The 10024-nt window shown below is 43.9% G+C and overlaps 1 pseudogene; it reads right to left on the bottom strand.

Annotated features, from left to right (window-relative positions):
• Window positions 1-455: 455 nt before the first annotated feature.
• LOC123450425 lies at window positions 456-906 on the bottom strand (annotated as a pseudogene).
• Between the last annotated feature and the right edge of the window lie 9118 nt (window positions 907-10024).

Below are 10024 nucleotides of genomic sequence, written 5' to 3'. Positions count from 1 at the left end.
CAGACATGTGTGGTGATGTTCAAATGATGATATTGCAAGATGTAAGAAAGAGCAAAAGAGCACTATTTTCTTCATAGAATAGAAACACAACAAAATTAATCACCACTAAGTTTAGTTCCTTCTTCCTTCCCAACTACAAGGCCAAAACAAATCCCATTCCAATAGTATGCCACCTATAAACCATGGAATAATGCTCACATAAGCTACATACTGCTCAATGGTACTGCACCAACATAAATCAATGTGGAAATAATAAAAACAAACTTCTACTGCCCATGCATGGACAAGCCAAGAAAGTAATATCTTACGTTTTTTGCATGGCTTGAACAACACTAGTTAACTTGAAAATAGTGAAAAATATAACAAAACATTTACCCAAAGCTGAATCATTTTAGCATTACTCAACAGCTTGGGTCTTTATTGTTTTTGTTCATGTTGGCAATGTATCCCACCTATTAACCCACGGATTCAGAGACCCACGCGAGGGGGAAAGAATGAAGGGAGTTGCTCACCTCTTGTATTCGAGGATGGTGCCGCGGATGTAGAGCCACACGCGCTGGCCGGTGGCACTCCTCCGCCGCGATCGTGCCTGGCCCAATCTGCCATCTCCTTCCTGGTGAGGGCCAACAGGCGGCGACGACGGTAGACACTCCAAGCTGCGGAGAGACGAGTCCATGGAGCGACGAGGCGAGTCCAGCTGGACGCGATGGAGAAGGAGCTCCATCTCCATGGAGGCGGCCCGTCCCATGGAGGTTCACCCCTCCTGCCATCGTTGTCAACCCATCCACAACCATGGCGACCTGCAAAAGGGAACACAAGAGAAGGTGAGATGGGGAGGAGATATTGCGCAAATAAGGAGGAGAGGGGCTTACCTGTGTCAGATCCGACCACCTCTAGACTCGCCATCGCCGGATGTGGCACATCCCGACGAAGCTAGGGGTGGCAGCCGAAACCCTAGCCATGGTCGGGCGAGCACTGGAGGGCGCGGGAGATGCATTTGACGGGAGGGGAGTAAAGAGCGGCGCGACGAGAGCCCGGGGAGTAAAGAGCTGTGCATCGGCGAGAGTCACGTGAGGGGAGAGAGACACATAGAGAGATCGCTAGGGAGAAGGGGGCTTTCTTTTTTTCCCATTCCAATTATTCCAAGAGAGGTGAATGAGAGACATCAGATCGGTAAGACCTGGACTGCTCAGATTAGCTACAAGGGGCGATCCGTGGGAAGAGTTTTCTGCGTCCTGATTGGTTCAAGTTTGTTTATGCACATTTCAATAGACAGATGCATACCAAGTTTGTTTATGCACATTGCTCCTTAAAAGAAAAAAAATCGTCATTCAGATGTACGTGAACGGCAAGCAGATATTGATTTTGGGAGAACATATTCACGTGTAGCATACGACCTCGAGATCCTTTTTCGATTCGAAGGTATCCCGTAGTACTGCGGATTCATGTGTCACTAGGAAACCAATCTACATGTCTTTATCATAGGGAGGATAGGTGGGTGAGAGACGTTGGATACGTATCGGGTGAACACCTCAGATGGCTCGCGGTGGTGTGATCCGAGGGAGAGGGATTCTTCGTCCTGATTGGTTAGAGAAAGGTGCTATCTAAAAATATTTCTAAGTGCTAAGTACTAAAAATATTTTTCCCAAACGATATCACTAAATGTTTGACTCAAAATACCACATTTAATGGACGATAACCAACTTATTCAATTTTGATCTTTAAAGATATTTTTGTCATTTAAAGAGTTTTCTACCGAATCAGAAGGAAATCAGATGGAATCGGAAGGAAATCGGTCAAACAATTTTGCACAAGGGTGCATCTAGGAATGGCACACAATGTTTCTAAAGGGAGTTTTCATTTTCTTTGGACGTAAAATTCATTTTACATTTGTGGCCTTGTCGACACCTATACAAGACACATAGGCGAAATTGTTGAGTTTTCTGCCAAGTCACCTCTATTTAAGCCTATGACCTTCTTAATTTTGTCATGGAGGACCTACAATGCGGGCATAAATAGAGCTACACAAGCTTGTGACCATTTTGGGCAATGGGATTATGACCTTCTTGATTGAGATGGTCAAAAGTTTCTACGGTTTGGACCCTCTTAGACACCTCATTACCTTTTTGTAGATTTTAGTCATAGATCTATGACCATTAAAACCGCCGTCAATATTTTTTGTCATAAACGAGCTTATTTCTTGTAGTGATAGCAATATGTGTTACAACATTGGAATCCTATAAAGATCAAGTTCTCTTTAATTACTTGTAGTGAAACAATTTTCCACTGGTAAGTTTTGAGGCTTTCTTTGATCCAAGGTTACGAAAATTGCATATATTGATCTCCCTAGGTTCCTTTGGATATTAATATGCAGTTTCTATAAGGTTCCATTGGATATATAGTTAATTGAGGGTTTATTGATCAATTCATAGGATATGAAAATTGCATAGGATAGCAATATGTTACAATATTGGAATCCTATAAAGATTAATTTTTCTTTAGTTGTAGTGATACAATTTTTCATTGGTAAGTTTTTAGGCTTTCTTTGATCCAAAGGTTATGAAAATTGCATATACTGATCTCTGTAGGTTCCATTGGATAGTAATATGTAGTTTCTTTATATGTTCCATTGGATAGTTAATTGAGGGTTTCTTGATCAATTCATAGGATATGAAAATTCAATCGGATAGCAATATGTTACAATATTATAATCCTATAAAGATCAATCAACAGGATATGAAAATTGCATAGAATAGCAACATGTTCCATTTGAATCGTTATGATAAATTTCTCTTTAGTTGTAGTGAAACATTTTTCCTTATTGCAGCAGTATGTAACATTTTTTCCATTTTAATTTGTTGATGTTGTAGTAGTGACAAGAATTGTCCAGAACTCATGGACTTCCTTCGTAGTGGCATACGTTTCGCTAGCATTGACATAACGAACGACATGACGAATATGAGGCGCAACTTTGGTATTGAGATACCAGCTGAGTGCCACATTGATATCCAAGGCCTATTCCAGCTTCAATATGAGAGCACTTTGATGGCTGATATGGCAGTCGCCTTGATCGACGAGGAGTACCATGATATGAAGACTTAATTCCCTAAGTCCCAGCACAGAAAGTGGTGGAAGACCCCACTTGACCGTATCAATGTTCCGTATGCAGCAAAAGATGCATGCGTCGCATACGAGTTGTACTGCGAGATTAGAATCGTGAACTATGGCCAACGTCACCTCGCACCACCAACTTTGGGACATTCTGATTCAGATTCAGATTCATACGAGTAGTGTTCACAACGGCTAACACTTGTATATATATATATGTATGCCAACTATTATTATGTACTGCTTGCATGTACTATTATGTACTACTTGGACCAATTTATATATATCTAGTTTACGTTTGTGCCATCATATAGTTTCCAAATTTGAATGGTTTAGCCCTTTCTTTATTCATCACCACTTTAGGTATTGTTGTGAACTAATTCTTTATTCAAATTGGTGTAATATTTACTATATTCAAACTTCTACATGGTTCATACCTCCCGATACAACCCATAGATATATCGATATAAGCAAGCAACACAAAGAAAACAGAATCTATCAAAAACAGAATAGTCGGAAGTAATATGTGTAATTCGAACACTTATGTAACTCCGACAATTATGAAAAATTTAGATAATCTGGCTAAATTGTATATGAATCTTGTGTAAAAAATTGAGATCAAAAGCACGTTCCAGTGAATTTAAAAAATTCCTGGACTGAGGTCAAAAGTTTCTGTTTTTTCAGCAAAATTAAATTGCAAACACCATAGACCATCCCAAAAGTCTTACTTGGCGCAAACACAAAATGCTTAGTTAAATCTCTTTTGTAACAGATGAGTTTTCGTAAGAAACCATGATACTTCGAAATACATTGTCCGATTTGTACACGAAGTGCGTCCAGTTTTTGCCGCAACCCTCTCAACTTTTGAGCACATGCTATGTGGGTGAAATGATGATACCATGCCAACTTTCAACCTATTGAGAGTTTACTTGTAGTGCTTTTCAATTTAAGGGTCATTTAGCTGGAAAAAATCAGTAAATGCATTAAAAATATATCTTGATCAAAATCAATGTTTTACATGTTTCAGGCACACCACACTGTCGTGACGGATGGTACGATCTAGAGCGAGGCTCGTATGGTGTACATCATGAGGGATGGCACCAATGAGTGAACTTTCGCCATGGGAAAGGAATTATTCGGGTGCTTACCTCGGGTATGTTATATACCGTGAGTCGTGGATGACATGGAAGTTCCACGAGTCTTGTGGGTACTGCGCGCAACCTCTGCAGACTGCAAAACTATTTGGAGAGCCGTGTCCACGGTTAATGACAGTCGGGTAATCCTTCTTAAACTACGTCCAGTTGTTTCTGCATAAACCAAGTGTGTGTGTGGGGGGGTGCAATATTAGAAAGAGATGGAGACATGGGAAACCCGATGCTCGATCTAAGTCACGTATCTTGGCATGATGGGTGGACATGGGATGTTCGACTCTATTGATATTGATATGTGTAACCTATGCATTGGGTTACTGATATGCCTTGTGGTGCATATCGCTCAAGAATTGGATCATCTTGTTGCACTAGGGAAAACCTACTTTCCACAAAAATCAACATACTAGTGTTATGTCATACTTCATTATTGCCTTGTTCCATATCATGGGTTGCTTGCGAGTACATTCAAACTACTCATTGGCTTGTTACTGGTTATTTAATTGGCGAGGAATGGAAGAACCAGAGTTTGAAGAATATTTCATCGGGGATGAACATGCGAACTAGGACGCTTACCAGTTAGAACGTGTGTAGGTTAAGGCTGATGGCATGGGTTCAGTCTATCAACCAAGTTATCCGTAATCAGTAGTGCGTTGGTGTGTCGGACATAGAGGCCATATTAATGTAATGACTTGGCCCTAATGGACCTATTTTGCCGGTGCACTAAAGACTGGTGTCCTTAGTGCCCCAGACTTGTGACGGGCGCAAAGAGCCCCTACCAGTAGGGCATGGCTGCACCCAGACAAGATGCATCCCCCAAGATAATCATGGCCTCGGCAAGCCTGCCTTGCCGGGAAGATAACCAAGGCCACACCCATTTGGTGGGCGTGATGAGCTCACCAAGTATAGGACCTCGGCAAGCCTCCCTTGCCGGGATGACAACCGAGGCCCCCGTCAAGCTTTCTTGCCGGGACGAAGACCCAAGGGCCCGACAAGCTCCCTTGCCGGGATGATGGGGCTAGGAACTCGAGGGCAACCGCCCTTGCCACAGTGCCACCGTTACCCAAGTTCCAGTGCATTCCGCATGCGCCAGCGCAACATCCAGGTGTCGAAACACCTGGATACATGTATTCACCAGCACATTGCTGACAAGGACAAGACGTGCATTTAAAGCACGTGACAGTGGTAGATGGATAAGGACCGCCCTAGGTTCACTGTAACTTCTAGTGAAGCTACCACCGAGCACAGCAGGTGACCGCTTTGCCTATAAAAGGAGTCCCTTAGCTCATTCACAAGGGGTTAGACTGATTGGACATTGGCCCAGAAGAAGGTTATCAACGGTCATTGTAACAATCAACAACAAAACGCTTATTACAATCAGACAAGCAGGACGTAGGGTTTTACGCGTAAGCGGCCCGAACCTGGGTAAAAAGGCTTGCCGGGTGCTAATCGTTAGTTCTGCTCTTGACGTCACCTTTCCCGCCCTACGATCACAAAGGTTTCACGTTGATTCTCATAGGTGTCGACCTAGCATTGCCGACATACTCGTATCAGACGTTAAGTATGGATGTAAGACTCTTGTTATCCTGTATATGTATGTTCACTAAGCATTGATCTGTGGGATCACTTTACACGTGCAATCGGCGATCTTGACTTACAAGTTGGTGTCCCCACAAAACTTGTATCAGAGAAATCCTGACTGTTGGAAGCCTTAGATAGCATGGACATCAGATGAGACGAAACCCCTCTTAAAAGGTTCACCTGGCCTTTACACTTAGGGTTTTATGCATCCCTCACCTCTTCCACTATACCATTCGAACCCGTTTTAGTGACACATCTCCCTAAACCTTGTAGATGGTCGTCGTACTCGAGAGCCTCCTAGAGTCCGGCTTTCCCCTACTCCGGGAGGACAGCCTGGAACAGTGTCGGGTATGCCAATCACCAGTTTTATCTACCACAAGGACTGGTTCAATGCCAGCACGAAGGAGTACCACATTGATGTGGTCGTGAAGAAAAATGACTCCTCGGTTAGTTGGTTCCTCGAAGGACCGCAGATGGAGACTCTGGTGTTAGAAGTTGAGACAGCGACGCAGAAGGTGCTCATTCACCTTCGCGACATACTTCCTTGGATGGCCAATGAACCAGCTACCCATCACTTCCCTTTTGTTAAGAATAAGGTTGGCGGGAGTTGGACGTTAACCCCATCCCTAGAAGAAAGATCAATGCTCAGGTGCCAGACTTACTTCAGCCTCTTTGCCGACAGTCTGGCTCACAATCTGATCAAGGAGTCAGTGAAGCTCCGCAAGGAACTTCACCATGTCCGCGAGCTACTCCATGAAGCGAAGACGAAGACATGCAGGATCAAGAAGGATGGAGCCCCCAAGGGGCAACCTGTTGTCGCATACAGAGGAGGAATACCACCATTTAAGGTCACCCCATTCGGATTCGTTGCATGTGTGCCAAGGAGTATCGAGACCTCTTCACCGATCCCTCGACGAAGCGTCGTCGGGATGGACCTCCTCATTCCCCGACACCCTCGACAACAAACGATACCCACGCGGATGATCACCAGGAGGAATACCTAGAGGAGTGTGAGTACGAGACCAAGCACTCTACTACTTAATTCGAAGAACCACTAGGGTAGGACAAACTAGGAATCCCTCATGCGAAGTCGAGACCGTGTAATGGTTCAGATGAAACCATGTATGCTTTTTGTTTCCTTTTCTGTTTGTGTCTCGATGCAATCCATGCTTTTTTCCTTAGGCAGCATCTAAACATCTACATCTCTTATCTTACTTAATGGTTATGTGATTGGTGTTTTGGCCCTTTTGTTTGACACACTTGCACGTACCAACCCTCTCTCCTATTTAGGCACGTTCCCCTCCAGTGTTGTTCGTTTAGTCTATTCCAGTTGTTAACTTGACTGCTCCAAACAGGATGGTGACTACTATTCGCGTGAGTTCCTTTGACAACCCCAGCACTCGCAACCCTAGCCAGCAGCCAGGAGCCGGTGGGTCTGCTCAGGCTGGAGATCACGAGGAGCAACAACAAGACGACATTCCCCCGCCACCGCCTCCTCTAGAGAACCTGACCATGGCTCAGTTTCTCGAAGCTCTCCGGGAGGAACACCAAGCTAACAATGCTGCGATGGAGCAGATGGATCAGGTCCTAGTGAACAACTCGTAGCAAGGCTGGAACGACAATGGTAGCTGCACTCTGTCGTAATTCATGATGACTTTGCCCCCGACCTTCACCGAGACGACTTCCCTCTCGGATGATGGCTACCAAGAAGTGGGAGTTTCGCACGCTGAACCAAGGAAGGGGCTAGGTTAAGGAGTACTTGCAGAAATTCAACCTCTTATCGAGGTATGCACCTGTTGATGTCAGCACTGAGGCCCCCAAGTTAGAACGCTTCATAGCGGGCTTCAACCATCGCTGCAATAACAAGTTGTCGTTTGTGACTGCCGAACCTTCTGCAATCTGGTAAATAAGGCCCTCATGCTTGAAGATAAGTGTCGTGCTATGGAAGACATGCTCCAGCGCAAGATGATCAACATCGGTGGTTCCAGCAACCAGAAGACTTGCCCGTAGCAATCAGCCCCGTCAAGGCCAAGCTATCAGCCTCAACACCTCAGGACTCCTCCACCTCAACCGAGCTACCAGACTCAGTCGTATGCCAACTCAAAGTCGGCATATAACCCTCCTAGCAACAACAATGGGGGAAGACCAATAACTTCGGGTAGGTCACCTACTTTGGGTGTGGTCAGCCTCGACACATCTCGAAGCAGTACCCCAACAAGAAGCCTGATGCACCGCGCCCCAATGCACCAAATCAAGGACCATTTGGGGTGTGTGGGCCCAACTCGTGGACCACGGAACCCATTTGTCACTCCCGGTACAATGTCATAAATGCCCGAAACTTGTCCGGAATTCAAAACCCACTTTCCTATATATAAATATTTACCTCCCAACCATTCTGGAGCACCGCGTGACATCCGGGATCTCATCCGGGACTCCGAACAACCTTCGGTCACCAACATACGTAACTCAATAATACCAAAACATCACCGAACCTCAAGTGTGCAGACCCTGCGGGTTCGAGAACTATGAAGACATGACCTGGGACATTCTCCGGTCAATAACCAATAGCGGGACCTGGATGCCCATATTGGCTCCCACATATTCTACAAAGATCTTTATTGGTCCAACCTCTCTGTCAAGGATTAAGTTAATCCGGTATACTATTTCCTTTGTCCATCGGTATGTTACTTGCCCAAGATTTGATCGTCGGTATCTCTATACCAAGTTCAATCTCGTTACCAGCAATTCTCTTTACTCGTTCCATAATACAAGATCCCCTGACTGACTCCTAAGTGAGATTCCTTCCAAGGCTTATTGTGATGTTGTATTACCAAGTGGGCCCGGAGATACCTCTTCGTCACATGGAGTTACAAATCCTAGTCTTGATCCATGCCAACCCAACAGACACCTTGGGAGGCACATGTAGATCACCTTTATAGTCACCCAGTTACGTTGTGATGTTTGATACACACAAGGTATTCCTTTGGTGTCCGGGATTTGCATGATCTCATGGTCATAGGAACAGATACATTGGCATGCAGAAAATAGTAGCAATAAATTGAAACGACCATATGCTATGTGCATAGTTTGGATCTTTTCCATCACATTGTTCTCCTAATGATGTGATCCCATTATCAAACAACATCTCTTGTCTATGGCCAGGAAACATTGACCATCTTTGATCAACGAGCTAGTCATTGAGAGGCTCACAAGGTACGGTCTGTTGTCTATGTATCCACACATGTATTTGAGTTTCCAATCAATACAATTCTAGCTTGGATAATAAACGATTATCATGAAGAAGGAAATATAATAGTAACCAATTTATGCCTCTAGGGCATATATCCAACACTCTCCCACTTGCACTATAGGTAATAATATAGTTCACATCACTATGCGATTGCAATGAATCTAACACCCATACAGTTCTGGGGTTTGATCATGTCTTGCTTGTGATAGAGGGTTTTTTAGTCAACGACTCTGAACGTTGTAGATTAGTGTGTGCTTTAAAAATCTCTATGCCATCCAATAGATGATGCTACCACGTGCCATTTGGAACAATTCCAAATGACCGCTCCACTATTCAAATCCGATTTACTACTCAAAGTCATCCAGATTAGTGTCGAAGTTTGCATCGATGTAACCCTTTACGACGTAATATTTTATCACCTCCATAATCGGGAAAAATTACTTAGTCAACTAGTTACTAAGGATAAATTTTTACTACTGTCCAGTAATCCATTCAGGGATCACTTTCGTATCCCTTGACAGATTCATGGTAAGGCACACATCACATGCGGTACACAACATAGCATACTACAGAGCCTACGGCTAATGCATAGGGGACGACCTTCGTCCTTTTTCTTTCTTCTCCCATGGTCAGGCTTTGAGTCTTACTCAATATTCACACCTTACAACACAGCGAAGAACACCTTCTTTGACCGATCTATTTTGAACTCCTTGAAAATCTTGTCATGGTATGTATTCATTTGAAAGTTCTATTAAGCGTTTTGATCTATCTCAATGAATCTTGATGCTCAATGTTCAAGTAGCTCAATCCAGGTTCTCCATTGAAAAACACTTTTCAAGCAACCCTATATGCTTTCCAGAAATTCTACATCATTTCCGACCAACAATATGTCAACCACATATACTCATCAGAAATTTTGTAGTGCTCCCACTCACTT

This window comes from Hordeum vulgare, chromosome 4H (genome assembly GCF_904849725.1).
Source record: "Hordeum vulgare subsp. vulgare chromosome 4H, MorexV3_pseudomolecules_assembly, whole genome shotgun sequence".
Classification (NCBI taxonomy): Eukaryota; Viridiplantae; Streptophyta; class Magnoliopsida; order Poales; family Poaceae; genus Hordeum; species Hordeum vulgare.
The sequence above is the reverse complement of the archived record's forward strand: the minus strand, read 5'-3'. Positions and strand labels throughout refer to the sequence as shown.